At 36.4% G+C, this 15,984-nt stretch overlaps 1 protein-coding gene across 6 annotated transcripts in view; it reads left to right on the top strand.

The window, feature by feature from the left end:
* Positions 1-15,984, top strand: part of lpar1 (lysophosphatidic acid receptor 1) — a 128,968-nt gene that overhangs the window by 26,309 nt on the left and 86,675 nt on the right. For 5 of the 6 annotated variants that reach the window (XM_039750824.1, XM_039750825.1, XM_039750823.1 and 2 more), the window contains one exon: positions 3,659-3,760. The exons of the other annotated variant lie outside the window; for it this stretch is intronic. The gene's annotated coding sequence lies outside the window, so the exon portion shown is untranslated. The remainder of the gene's footprint in view (positions 1-3,658; positions 3,761-15,984) is intronic. 6 annotated transcript variants of the gene reach the window in all.

The following is a 15,984-nucleotide window of genomic DNA, read 5'->3' on the forward strand; positions in this document are numbered from 1 at the left end:
GCATCAACCCAACGTATAACAGCCTGTGATTGAATTTCATTTCTTTCTCTCTTTTATTATTTGTTAATTGTCTTTTCAAAAGTTATTCTAACCGGAAACTTTTAACGTTTTAATGAGAATGGCATATCAAGATCCCCTTTGTTGTCTAATGTTATCCGCGGAAGATATACTACATTACTTTTCTTGGGTAAATCCTTCTTTCTACAGTAATTTGTGCATTGTAAGACCGAACGTTGCGGTTGTAGATATTCTTTCTTGATATTGTAAGCTGTTGTTTTCATCTTCCGCAGGGTCACCACCATTTGTTTCAGCATAGTCTACTGATATACGTTTAACCAATTTGCTGTGTAACCGTTCAACATTTTTGGACACATTTAACCAATTTGATGTGTAACCGATCAACATATTTTGTTTTAATTCGTTTGACTTCCTCATTTCTCGGTGCTAGGATTGTGCGTGTACTCATTTATTTATTTATGTTGATAACCCTTCGTGATGAAATTCTTCAATGAGATTTGGACATAATGCATCTTCTTTAATTGGGGACTTAAAGTGAGGAAAATGTTAAAATGTATAAGAACTGAGTGCACAGGATTTGTGTCTGACAAATGCATTCACACGAATTAGAGTTGAGAGGACCGTGGTCTTGTTTGAAAATGTTTGAGAGGAGGGTGTGATTTGAAAAAATCTCAAGGCAAAAGTCTTGTCTCGCGGAACTTGAAAAAAGGTCTTGTCCGAAAAGTCTCATCGCATCAAAGGATTTTTTTATATAATAGGGAGAAATAATAATAAACATGATTTTGTACATTTTGGCCTTGTTATCATTCTGGGTCTGAGTTGCTATGGCAGGGTCCAAACCTCTTGCAGAACCTGTATAGTAATACCTAGTATTTAATATTAGAAAAAAAAAAAATAGAATGGCCAAAACCCTACATTGCCACATTTGTCAAATACCATAATGAAGACTTATAGTATCATGCTTCTGAGCTTTGAGGAATCTGTTTGTGATGATCTGAATTACCTTGAGGTCTTACTCATGAGTGAGGGTAGAAGTGATTATGATATTGACCAACAAACTGGCACAACACCAGCAGTTTTCCCAATGTTTTGCTCAACTACACGAATGTGGGAGTGTTTTTGCTTTAAATAGCAAAGGATTAAGCCATCCAAAATGTTGTTTTGGTAAATCTGACCATAGGAAAATGGGAGGTTTAAAGCCTGACTAGGTCTGAAAATGGATGTCAAGCTTTTAAGTTAAGAAAAAAATATCAAAGAGTCTCAAAAAACCTTGGAGTATGTCTCAACCAACAGGGAACCATTAAAATTCTGGCTGGAGCAGAGACGTCCACAGATTTGTTACAAAAGGATGCTTATAACAAAAAGAGCAAAGAAAGAGTTGCCAAAGGTAATCCTAGCAAACAAAATCAAAAACAGTATCCATATGAATACCTAAGTTCAAGGAGAGAAAAGGATGAACACCACAAATAAGAAATCACAAAAAGAATAAAACATAAAATCACCAACACTGGAGTACATTTGAGTAAATAACACTGGATATCAATTCCTATCATGTCTTTTTAGGGCTGGGAGTGGTCTGTTAACTATGATAGATGGGTGGCCCTTCCTCTTGGCAATCCACCCATAAAATACAAGAAACATGAGATAATTGTATGACAAACATAGGTACTAAATAATGACCAAAACAATAAATGGAAATGAAAAAAAAGATTAAAGAAGATAAAAAGAAGCATCTCAAATATAAAAATTTGACTGTAACAATTGTGTGTAGCTCTGATCACCCTGTTACAAAAAAACATAGCAGCACTTGAAGCACTGAAGAGGAGAGCAACCAGGTGCATCCCAGGACCTAAGGATATGTCCTACTTTGACAGGCTCATATAATTGACCTTTTTTAGTTTTGGGACATTCCAGGTTTTTGAAATCCTTAAAGGCATTGATAAAGTAGACCCAGCTAAATTCCATTCATCCATTATCCAACCTGCTATATCCTAACTACAGGGTCATGGGGGTCTGCCGGAGCCAATCCCAGCAAACACAGGGTGTAAGGCAGGAAACAAGCAGCAGGCAGGGCACACACAACGGACAATTTAGAATCACCAATGCACCTAACCTGCATGTCTGTGGGAGGAAACTGTAGTACCTGGAGGAAACCCACGCAGACACGGGGAGAATGTGCACAGTCCACGCAGGGAGGACCTGGGACGCGAACCCAGGTCTCCTAACTGTGAGGCAGCAGCGCTATCCACTGCGCCACCACGCCACCCTCCAGCTAAATCCTTAAGGTGAAGTGCATTTAACACTGATGCTAGGAAGCACCTCTTTACTTAAAGGGAATATGAAACAAACTACCAAGACAAGGAGTTGAAGCAGAAACCTTGACTACCTTTAAGAAGTATCTGAATGAGATATTGGGACAGCTTAGCTGTTACCTAAACAAACAAGCCTGATGGACAGAATGTTTTCCTCTCGTCATATTTCTTATGTTCTTATGACAGTGGTTGTGAAGAGCTTAAGACCATGGACAAAGATATCCATTTACCAGTCAGTTTACATTCTCTTCCTCACCTGTGGTCACAAACTCTGTGTAATGACTGATTGAATGATTGGAAGTATAATTTGCTGAACTCAAGTTCTTGTGCAGGGCTGTTGGGTTCTTTCCCTGTCACAGGGTAAGGAGCTCTCAGCAATAAGGGAGGAGCTCAGAGTAGAGTTACTGCTTCTCCTGAGGGGAGCAGTTCAAGTAGTTTGTAGTTTGGATAGCACCAGGGAGTTGCACCAGGCTGACCCACTGTGAGAAGACTGAGGACAGTAGACCCAAACATGCCGGAGGTTTTATGTTGCTTGACTACCATGGGCCCATCTGGGTGTTCCATAGGAATGCCCGAAAAAAGTTACTGTGCATAGACAGGTCTTGTCAGCCCATCTCAGTATTTTGCTACTGTTATCTAAGAAAGCAGAGAAATGCAGAGCAATGATTATTGTAATGATTTTTTGAATTACAGAATGTCATAGCTCTTACTGCTCCACATAATTTCTTATTAGGAGGAAAGTAAAACATTGCTTTGTTTATGTTAGACAAAACAGGAACCAAAACAAAATCAGAAATTAAGATCTTTGAGGTAGGCAAAATTAATTAGAAAACAAAAACTGCATAATCTATAGAGGAAATGAGTACTTAAAATAACTTCAAGCTGAAGCACTTCTTTCTTTAGATGAATTTTCAGATTATACTGCCAGCTCATCAGTTAATGAATAAACCTCTTCATTGTGGTTTCCATGATAATTGCAAAACCGTTGAGGCATAATAAATTTGAAGACACAGAGCAATACTTTGTGAACTTGGCATGGTGGCCATCATGGTGAGAGTAAAGGGGGACACATGGTGACAGAGTAATTGGCTTGTGCACATTGAAAAACCAATACTGGCTACAAAGCATTGACAATATATACAACATTTTTCTAACATAACATACTATTACTGTTAAATTAGGTTTCAGTGACATTACTGAAGATGTTTTGGGTTATATTTGGCTTCAGTGAAATGTCTTAAGCTATACCACTTCACTTTGTTTAATAATTATTCTTACAATAAGGTTAACATGTCAGTGCTAAGATGATTGTTTTCTGGTATTCACAGACCCTTTCTCAGTGGCAAAAGATATATGTTGGACCGAATTTCAGAGATCGATCAAACAGTGATGCCAACTTTTTAGTCAGACACTCAGCTTGATACAGACTGGTAAGTGACTTCTGTATTTCAGGTCTGTAAAGAGTCAAGGTCTATCAACAGTTATTTGGCAAAACAGTAAATTTCATGACAAAGATCACATGGTGACTGTGCACTCCAAACAATGTTTTCATAACACTTGTGGCACAATATAAATGGTTTATTTTTGAATAATTTTGTTTTAGATAAGCAGTAGATAGCTATAATAATCAGACTTAAGTACGTACTAAATGTTAATGTTTCATTAAGCAATGCTCTGGTTAAAATAACAGAGATTAGTCATTACTCATTGATCAGTATTTTGATGAATTTGATCACAGAGTTCTAACAAGTCAATTTTGGAGCAGACTCTGTATGCAAGAATCATGTACATGATGCAGACTGAGCATTTAAGTCATTCAAATGACATTTTAAGCAATGTCACAGCATTGTGTATTTTGGCTAATGCTATACCTTAATAGAAAAAGCTTCTTGGCAAATTATACAGCACATCCTTTGGTTTATATTTGAGAATGCCTGATTTTATACTTCTAAAAAAGGGCTGATTTTAGATTACACAGGTCAAAAGATCACATATAAATGGAGTCATACTTTAAGATGTGCCATATAGGCAATCTCACATATTTAAGTAGCCTGTTGTGGTATCATGTATGAACTGCAGTGTATCATTTGCTGTCAGTAGGATCTAAATCATGCTAAACTATTTTATTGCAACTGTATGGTTTTTAAGAAGACACAGCATGAGTTAAGACTGGAGGTGGTAGGGAGGTGGACCTCACTAGCGCTTTAATTAGAAATGTCATGAGTACAACACTGTTTTGCTGCCTTGCCCAAATGACTTAGTGCTTGCAGTAGTGTTTTGCCAAAGCTGCACATCTGGCTTCTCAGTTGCCCTTATTTACATTTTTCAAAACATACCAGAGAGTGTTCATCTTGTATTATCTGAAGACAGGGTCTGTTACAAACATCTGCATTAAAGGGTTGTTATTGTATGTTGTTTGTAAGACGCTTTCTCTGTCAGTGTGATAATGTCTGCTTCCTTTTAATACTACCCCTTCTAAATGGTGAGGCAGTGGTCTTCTTTTTCTTCTCAGTCCTGCACCTCCTTCCCAGTCCAGCCCTGTTTTTTCAGATCTTCTTTTACTTTATCAGTCCACCTCTGCTTTGGCCTCCCTCAACCTACTTTCTTGTACTTTCTTAGATATCTCTCCCACTTTTGTTGTACCTCTGATTGTCTCATTTCTTATTCAGTCATTTTTTGTAACTCCACACATCCATCTCAACATTCTTATTTCTGCCACATCTACTTCTTCTCCTGTGCTCCCTGTACTGGCCATGTCTCAGATCCATGCATAATTGTTGGTCTTAACACTGTCGCAAATAACTGTACTTTTAATCTTCTCATTAATTTTCAGTGGTGGAACCACCACCCTGCTGGTGGTTCATTATTTTAAATAAATTGTGCATACTCAGTGTGTTCAAGAATTACTATTAATTGTTCTATGCTAACAAGGTTATACAGGCAGTCCCTGGGCTACTTACGAGATAGGGACTGTAGGTTTGTACTTAAGTTGAATTTGTATGTATGTCGGAACAGGTACATAAATTTAATAAATGCTGTTGTTGACCGACTGTAACCAAGTGCTCTGCCAATGAATGATGGAGTTTCACCTCTCTCTGACCTTTTTATTATTTCTACCTTATTTTCAATGGTGATGGTTTTTCTCTTCTTTACTGTATCACCAGCACTTGCATCAGATTTATGTTTCAGATCCATTTTTGAATGGTGAAGACAAAAGATTAAGATGAGCTTTTCTGCACAGCACTATACATGCTATCACAGCAGGAAGGCACCAGCTGTCAACATGTCTGATGTACTGACAAGAGACAACTTCCTGCTATGTACGTAACAGTACAAGCAGGCTTGCTATTGAGAATGAATGGGGGCATCGACAGGCAGTTCATCACCAGCCCACCTCACAGTCACCTCCACTACAGTATGCTGCCTGCAGCATCTTCCCACCAAAAATGAACACGGTGCGGCCAAAGGCGGGTAGTGAATCGCCCCCATTCAATAGGCAGGCATCTGATGCACACTACAATGCTACCCCCCGCCGCCCCGTTCACCCTCAGTGGCCTCCGTTTAGCCACAACTGGGTCACCACTTGCAGCATTACCAGCCACCCAAAGAGAAGGAACGGGGCATCCATTTGTGATGGGCGGGCAGTAAAACTGCTTGCCACCGGGAGCAGCCCGAGGGACGCTACACTGCGCGAGCAGCGAAATCGCCCCCCTCCAGGCTCCATCCAGCCACCGTTTGCAGCATTACCAGCGGCCCACCAAGAACGAATGGGGCAGCCGAGTGTGGTGGGCGGGCAGTGAAACCGCTTGCCGCCGGGAGCCGCCCGAGGGACACTACACTGCACAAGCAATGAAATCGCCCCCCTCCAGCCTCCATCCAGCCATTGCTTGCAGCGCCCCCAGGCTGAATATGACGGAGCGGCAGTTACTGAGGCGCATGCGTCGCAGCTGAAGCCCTGTTCATAAGTTGTAGGTCGGATGTCCGTAACTTGGGAACTACCTGTATCGCTTTGTTTTTTTATAAGTTAATTAAATAATGCTAGACAATGCAGTTTCACTGATTTTAAACTTTATTTTTTACATTTAATTACAGTGTACACTTGGTTGACATTTTAAACATGGACATGTATAATTTGTACTGATTTTTTTTATATCGTTGGTTGTCTAAATAAATAATAGTCAACAACACTCTGTATTGGAGTTCTCAGCCTTTCTTTCTGGATGCACCACCCCAAGAATCTGAAATTTTTGAAGTATCACATTGTTCTTAAGTTTTTAGCACTAAACTCGTTAGTTAGATTAAACTAAAGATGGTACTTCTTTAACTATCCCAAATTGATATTGTATGGGAGAAGGGACATTAACAAGGTGAGATATATTGGTAGGAGTGGATCGGGCTGCAGATAATAATATAAATAGGTGTGTTAACAGAAGATGTTAAAAGCTGTACCAAGCTTTATTATTAAAAAAGGCAATTGTTTCATTGTATAATACACCATCAAAACTTCAGTACACTATACTGAAACTACATTTCTTTTACACTATACTCAGAGCAAACAATTTGCTGATATTATTGGAAAGGATCTAAAGAACAATCCTGCATTTTTGTACCCATTTATATTCAACCTGACGAGCTGAGTAGAAGGACTGATATAATTTGTATGTGTAATGTGCACTCACTCAGTGGAAAAAAAAACATAAATTGAGTAGAAATTGACTAGGCCTCAAAGACAGCCACTGTTTCCTTTTCCAGAACCCTCGCTTTTGATTCCCTTGTCAGAGTATCAAAACCAGCAGAAAAAATTGTCAAAATAAAGGTGAGACAACCCAACTTTTGTAGATTGTCTCTTTTTTTTTCATGTCACAATGGCGATAACTTACTTTTCTATGATAGGAAAGGGAAAGCTTTCTTGTAAATGTAGTCCCCATTCTTATGACGTATACAGTAACTTGAGGCTTGGTGGCTGCACTGTGAACTTCCTAGCGGCAGCACACATGTTTCAGAACATCTTTAATTTACTCTCATCTTAAACACTGAAGAAACAAACACTACTGAAGATTAGGTAACCACTTTGGTTGCCCACTTTCCCACTGTTCCTGTTCTACTGCCAGCAGTGTACTTCCACACTATTATTTAGAATTGGAATTTCTACTTTTGTTGTCTCAGGACTGTTTTTTGCACAAAAAATGAATGTTCCACAAAATTAAAAATGCTGATGCTTTTGGATTTAGTCTGGCTGGTTAAAGAAAAAAAAATACTTTTAGTAGACATGAATAAAGCTTGTCATTCTTATTTGGATCTCACATACACACAGTCTCAGCATTTTTCAATTGAATGATATGAAAGAATGCTTTCTTGTATTGGTTAAGCGTGCAAAAATGTGTTATTCATTTAATTGATCATTGCACACATGGTGTACTGTGTGCATGTTTGGTGTGAAAATTGTCTCAAGATTAAGTGATTGATAATTAGGTCTTTAGGTCATTCCTTGTCACTCTTTTAAAAAAGTATTAATAAGACTATTGTATCCTAAGCTGTATTGACCTTGGAGCAATTCTTGCTCAATATAACTTATGATATTTGTTTGTTTGTTTTTTTGAAGATGTATAACAGAAAACTTTGTGCCAGTTTACTTATTTTCATCTTTTTAATTTGCAACAAGCACAAAGTAAACTCTCTAGGTTCATCATTATTATTTGAAGCTTTATGCCCAAATTATTCCATCCATCCATCCATTACTCAACCTGCTATATCCAAACTGCAGGGTCACAGGGGTCTGCTGGAGCCAATTGCAGCCAACACAGGGTGCAAGGCAGGAAACAAACCCGGGCTGGGCGGCAGCGCCCAAAATATTTTTTTTATTTTATTCCTGAACATATAAATTAGCCATAGCACCCGATTGATAAAACAATAATTTAAAAATATTTACTCTCTTTTGCTCTGCATGAACCTTCAGCACCTTTTCTCTGTAATTGCATATGTCTGACCCACTCTTCACCGGTGCTCCATCTCTTAAACACATTTCCATAAATCCTGCCTGTCAGACTCAGTCATTATTTTCAAGGTGCCTTTCTCACCTCTTGTCTGCTTTTTATACTCTTTGAAGATGACTCTCTCAGCATGTCTCCAATGTCGTTTGTCAACTTCACGTGTCTAACACTTTGCCCTTCCTCTTTCAGTTGCGTCACCAATTACACCAAAGCCAAACTGATGAATCAGATTGCTCACTGGGATTGCACACACACAGAGACTTTAGTGTTTTATGATATAGTATATCTACTTTTCTGTTGAAATACAGTGTGGTCCAGTGAGGAATCACACGGTCCAGTTGGTAAATGGTAGGGTGCCAACAGCAACCCTTTCATTCCCATTTATTTCAAACAGAAATAAAAGCAAAAGTGCTGTATAAGCGCACAATGAGGCATTGAAAGGAAATGCAAACCAAAACTAGCAAAATCTGGCTTCAGGCTTTATGTTTGTTTCAAGTCAGTCAATCATGTAGGAGCTCTGTCCTGTGTTGTGCTCTGTTCACAGAGTGGAACTTCCTTCTGGCAATGCCATGACTTTTAAGTGGGAGACCTGTAGGGGCGGAGTCAGGTACCCTCACTGGGGATGTTTTCTGTACTGTGGAAGGAAAAGGAGAGGCCGTGATTAGTGACAACATCCCCTCTAGACCCTGGGTGGTATCGCATGCTTTAGACGTGCCTGTGTGGCTACAGATGTTTTTTACAAAAATATTTTTGATGTTTAAGGACTTCCCCAATTTATTTCTCATGATTGCTTACAGTAATTTGTAATTAAGTGATCTGAACAAATAGTAAAAAACTCTTTACTTACATGTATTGAGTCCCTTTTATTGTTTTATTTTATGATTTTTGTATCAATAAATATAGTATATTAAATCTCAAGCAGACATTGTATAGTAAAATGTGACTGTTTAATCTTAAACTTTATTGTTTAAGTGTAGTTAATAATACTGTTCATCATTCTTAAAGTAGTACATAGTATTGACAGCTATTCATGTTTAGATAGATAGGGGGAAATTTGGTACTTGTCAGTGTATTCCTGACATTTACTGTAGCTGTCATTGATTGATAGTATGGAAATGTGTTTTTGTGCAATATTGTTTTTTTGTTTTACACTGTTCAAGATCATGTTTATTGTTACAAGTACAGAGTACAGTGAAAATTTTACTTCTATGTCTGACTAACAAATTAGGAAGAAAATGTCATTCGCCAAAAATCGTTTTTACATCTCTCTTAATGATCAAAAAGTGTATTCTTAGATTGATCACTTTCTGAACATTCATACAATTTATGAATATGTATTTGTTTTTATTGTTTAATAAGAAGAATTCAATAATACAATATCTTAAAAATACATTTTGTCTTAGGAAATACCAATTTGTACTTTTTTTACACAACAATTTCTGTCTTTTTTATTAAATGCTACTAATTCTTCACCTATTACCCCATGTCTTCTCACTGCATAAAGAAGTAGTATATCCATTAGTTGTCTATTTTGCCATTCCCTCTACTTTAGTCAGCACTGAACTTTTAGGGTTTTTTTTTACATTTAGAACTAGATTTTGTTGGTTTTGTTGTCCCTTGTGGCTGTAGTTAAAAAAAAAAAAAAAAATTCTTTCACAATGGATAAGTCTTTCATGTAATATGCCAGTGCCATTGTTTTTTCCGTACTACTGTAAAAAGGAGCTATTTTTATAGGATACAAACAAAGCCTGTGACATTTATTTGACTCTTGCTCATATTCAAACCAGCTTTTGCTTGGTTGGTGTAAATACATACTTGTCATTGTATTCCTGGCATTTACAGTAGCTGGCATTGATAGATAGTATGGAAATGTGTTTTTAAGCAATGCTGTCATTTCACGGGTTCCCTATTATTAGCTCTGTTCAAGGTCATGTTTATTGTTACGTGTACAAAAAAAAGTACAAATCTTACTTACATGTCTGACTAAAATGTTTTGGTGTGATGAATGTCACAGGAGAAAAATTTTATTCACCAAAAGTTCTCTCTTATTGATCAATGAGTGTATTATTAGATTTACCTTTTTCTGACCATACAATTTCTGAATATTTAATTATGTATTGTTTAAAGCAGTATGCTGTGCTTTTTTACTCAGAATTTGCATAGATTGCAAAAAAGCGAGTTTCAAGTTAGATTGCAGTCGCTGAAAACAAATAATTAGTGAGGATTTTTTACTTTGTTTGGTACATCCAAATTCTGAATCTACTTGGTATGTTAAAGGCACAAAAATCATATTTATTCCCTCATTCAGGTACGCATAAAAGCATTTATACATTTTTATTTGTTTTGTGATGATATGTTTGTATATCAGTATCTAAATTATAGAGTGTAGTGTTTGTTTTAAAAATTGTTGTTCGTTAGATTCATTGTACAATCCAGGGATTTTATGTAAGAACATTACAGCTAATAAAGCACAACACTTTAAGTTGCTTTGGCACTGCTTGTGAGCAGTGCTGAGATAATGTCCCATGTTTTCCTGTTCATGTGTGCTGGAGAGGCTGAGCTCATATAATACAGGAAAGTAATTATAGAAAGCCAGGTTTTAACTTACACAGATGTTATTTATTTGTAATGCAACCCAGAAAGTTAAAATGCAGAATAGTTTGAAGCATGTTGGCATTTTACTAAATAATCCATACATTAAACTGTATGGCAAGGTGTTGACAAGCAGGTCACATTTTGCTTGAGCTTGTATAACTTTATAGCCACCATTGAAGTTAGCTGGCCTAATAGCTGAGGTGCAGTATCATATCAATTCACTTTGTGATCCTGAGCCAATCACCCAGCTTGCTTTGGCTAAAATGTTCTACAATAATGTCTTGAAAAAATGTGCTAAACTGTAAATGCATTGTGCTTTCAGACAGTTTTCACAATGGAAGATCCAGCCATCTATTATTGAACCTAGAGTCATGAAAACCATGAAAGCTGATATCTTAAGTTAATTTCTTTCTGAAAGTAAATTAACATTGGAAATTTAGCTTATTTTTAAATTTCTTTGTTTTTTTCTGAATAAATATAAAATGTCATTATCTTGAATTCTGTTGTTTATAGGAATAGTTTGTTTTTTAATGTAATTGTAATAATCAGAATACATTTCAAATGTCTAAAATGGAGGAAAAAAAACTTGGCAAATATAACAGTAGTTCTGGCGACAGTACTGGAAAGTTTTACTGAACAGCTGCCTTTTAATGGCAGTGCACCAGATTTCCTCAAATTAAACTTTCTTGTTGAAGACGTAAATTCCTGGCTATCCTCATCAGAGTTGAAAATCTTTGTAAACATTATCAAACTACCTGCCTAATCATATGCATTCCCAGTATATATTTACAATGCTTACATTGCTATATGGAATCGATCCAGCAGAAAAGTACTGTAATTCCAGTGTGTATTGTGCGTGTAATAAAAAAGAATTCATTCACTGACACCCTCCTCCCGAGCATATCTTCATGTTTTATTATTTTACAACATTGAATCACAGTTGGTTAAATTTTGATTTTTTGGGCTAATCAATAAATGAAGACTCTTTTAATATCAAAGTTAAAACAGATCTCTGCATAGTGGTCCAAATGAATTACAAATGTAAAACACAAAATAATTGATAGCATAAGTAATCACCCCTTGCCATGACAGCCTTGAGTCTATGTGAACAAGAGTCTCTCTCTGCCAGCTTTGCAAGTCAAGCCTTGAATTTTTAGTTGGATTGAGATCTGGGGTACACACAAAAAGCTTTATATCTGTTTTGAAAATGACTTTAAAAATATTAAAATTAGTAAAAGAATTCAAAATGACCAGATCATAAAGAGGGTGAATGTAAGTGGGTGTTAGAAAATGAAGTTTACATATTTATATGAAACAATACAAAGGATGATTATAATAGATTGGAATGCATAGGAAAAGTAGTTTTCTGTATAAATGGAATTGACTTACTACTGGTGAACTGAAAGGAGAAAATAAGGAAAAGTTAGAAAAAAAAGTAATTTCCACATTAAAATGCAAAACATTGAAAAAGAAAAATTGCCTATCACAATTAAGAAAATGGCAGAAGTTTAACAAATGTGAAATATGTTCATAAAATATGTACTATAAATTGAATGTTTTTGATATATACAATAGTATTATTGTGAAGAAATAAATAAATAAACTAGAAACTGTCTTGACCTCAGAGACATTTATACATATCAGTGTTGTCAAATGATTTACATAAATTAGCTAGTTACAATTTACTGTACAGTATACTCACGCTTTGCTATGGTTAATTGTGATTAATTGAATTTGTTCATGAAAACCACACAAAAAGTGTTTGAAATAAAAACACAAAACATCATTAAGCAGGATTCAAATAAAATATATTTTTTTTCTTTTTCTTTACAAGCCAATGGAGGGCTGCAACAGTGTACATCCACAAAAGGAAAAAATAGATTATTTCCTTGCTGAAAAAATAAAAAGAAGGTTAAGTGACAAATTTTGGCTATATAGCCTTAATATAGACAAAACATTGTTTGTCTCACATTCTTTTTATTTTATCATATTGTTTCATAATTGTATCACATTTAGTACTTATTCTGAAAAATGATCATTTTCACTGTGTTAAGTTTTTGTTTGCAGCCAAATAAGACCCAGAACAAAGCAGGAGACCTCTCACCTATGTAGCTCTGAAAATATAAAGATTCAACCATCACTTAAACTAGCAGCTACCATCTCTTGATAACCTGAAAATAAACTCACAAGCTAGTTATTTTAAATTATATTAACAGCCCTATTCTTGAAAATAAGATATAACAACTGTTAAATGATGACTTATTGTTTAAAGACTGTTGGAAATTTCTGTGTTGCAACATTATACTTAATGCTGTAGTATATGACACTTTAGTTCAGTTTATTTTCTTCTTTCTTACCTCTATTCCTATACTCTGATAAGGTGAGAATCCTCCCAAAAAAGATGGCTTAGCTAATATGTTTGTGTATTAAATAAAGACAGCATTTCAACAATGTTTTTAATGAATACGTTTTCAAGTCAAAGTTAATTCTTCACAAGCACAGTGTATATGCATTTGTTATGTAAAATTATGCTCTAAAGTTAATTGCATTGTATAAATTAAAAAAATATATATCTTGCCTGCTCCAATATTTTAGAATGAAGGGTATGGGACATGGAGAAAAAGCTTATAAACCTACCAAATGCATCCTTTCTTTAAGCCAAGACAGTTGCTGAGTATTGATCCATGCCTTCTGTGTTTCAGATGCATTTTTGTGACAACAAAAGGGATCTAGAGTTAGGGATCCATAGTTAGGATATGTATTCTGTGCACTTATGAGAATTCCCACATGATTATGGAAATAAATCAAAATAAAACCAACCGTGTGGCTTGAAAAGTTTACTGTGATTTGTTTTTTTGGAAGGAAACCACCCTCTAGGAAGGGTGAAAGGTTGATGCCCAGGAAGACTAAGTGGTGAGCTATCACACAAGGCTAGTCTTCTTTTAAAACGGCTAAATTTCGGAAAGCCAGATATCAGATACACCCTCTTGTATCCTGCCAAACTGAAAGTGAAAATTCAAGACAAATATCACATCTTCTCCTCCACAGAGGAAGCAGAAAAGAAATTAAGAAAGCTGATCCCGACGCTTTTTTTGAAATACGATAGTGAGTCGCATCCTGTCATGGTATGGCAAGAAGATATTACCTGCTGTCTGATCCGCTTGCAACGATACGGGTACCATAATTATACATCCTTTTCTCTTCTCGGACACTTTTTGTTTATGTTTTAATTACAATTATAGGCGTATGTGTGGAAGAAATTAAAGTAGGTGTTTTTTTTTTGTTTTTAACTATTCTAAAGGAAACTGTTTAACATCATACCCCTTGTTTATTGTTAAAGTTATTATTGCATTAGGGTTTACTATGCTTATCCAGGGCCACTTTTTAACACCACTCCCTGGGTTTACTGTCTTAATATTTCAAGACTGCTGAAGATTATATTTTATGCTTATAGTATTTAGACTTTTTTAGATATCTCTACTTTTTACTGTTTTGTTTTGGACGTGCTCTGTCTCTAGGTATGTCAGTGGACTGGGACTTTGTGAAGTGGGGTCCAGCCTCACATGGGGAGGCAAAATGGAGGGGAGGGGGGATATTTTAGAATAAGCTTCTATGCTGAAAGAGGCCTTTGCCTCCATGGAATAATATTGCCATGAAAAGGTATATATATTCTGCAACAATCTTTAGGCTGGTGGTGCTTGTCAAAGTGACATCCAGATGAAAGCCAGGGCTCAAGGTTTCCCAGGAGAACATTGCCAAGAGCATCACAGTGCTTGCCATCTCCCTGCTGCCATCTATTCCACAGATAAATGATGCACACATTCCTGGTCGTCCATATGATCAAAAAGAAAACATGATTCAGACTAGGCCACCTACTTCCATTGTTCCACGGTCCATTTCTGACGCATGTGTACCCATTGTAAGTGCTTTTGACAGTGGACAGAGGTCAGCATGAGCTTTCTGACTGGTCTGCAGCTACTCAGCCCTATACACAACAAGCTGATTATTTTTAGTGATTTGTACTACAGAAGCTGTTTTGTAGTATTGGACTAGGCAGGTTAGCCTTCTCTCCCAATGTGCATCATTGAGCCTTACATACCCATGACTCTGTTGCTGGTTCACTGGTTGTTCTTCTTCTTCACTACACACCAGGATAACCCCACAAGACCAGCCATTTTGGAGGTGCTCTGACCAAAGTCATCTAGCTACCACAAATCGGCCCATGTTAAAGTCATTCAGATCCTTACAGTTTTCCATATTTCCTACTTCCAACACATCACCTTCAAGAACTGACTGTTCACTTGCTGGCTAATATATCCCAAAACCTTGACAGATGCCATTGTAGTGACATCATCAGTGTTATTCTCCTAACCTGCCAGGGTTAAATAAAAAAAAATAAAAATGCCCAACGTTGGAAAAGCTGCTGTGTTTCAAAATCTCTGAAGTGCAAATTGAGTTCATTTTATGTTTAGATATAAAATAAAATTTGTAATATGTCGGAAAGTGTCTGGGAAAGTTGGGCAATTACTGTATTACAGCATGTGCAGCTTGGCAATACATTTGTCTTACTGATTAGTTGCTTTCGCTTTTTCAGGCTGTTTGGCAGATTATAAGGCTTTCTTTTCTCTTTATTGTCTGGACATTTTTTTGTAGGTCGTTGTGTTTGGGCCATGTATTCAGTTTACTTATCTTAACAAGGCTCCCAAGATCTCTGGTGTCATATCCCATTGGCTAGAGTAGTATCTTGGAAAGATAAGAGAAAGAAATTAGGGCTTTATTATTAGCTAGAAATGAAAAATTCATTTGGATATATAATTTTGTTTAGTATGGACCATTCTAAAGCATTTTATAAAACTCAGTATTAGAACTTGGGACCAGTGAACTATTTTATATAAAAATTATTTACAGATTTGGCAACTAAACAATGACATTTTTGTGACACTTTGGATTGTACAAATACAGTATTGACCATTCCAGAGGGGTTATGCTGTTTTTAGGCAAAACCTGATTGTAACTTGATCACAATTAAACAAGATGTCTTGTTTTTGAGTAGCTGTTTTCCTTAAATG

The sequence above is a fragment of the Polypterus senegalus genome, chromosome 4 (assembly GCF_016835505.1).
Source record: "Polypterus senegalus isolate Bchr_013 chromosome 4, ASM1683550v1, whole genome shotgun sequence".
Classification (NCBI taxonomy): Eukaryota; Metazoa; Chordata; class Cladistia; order Polypteriformes; family Polypteridae; genus Polypterus; species Polypterus senegalus.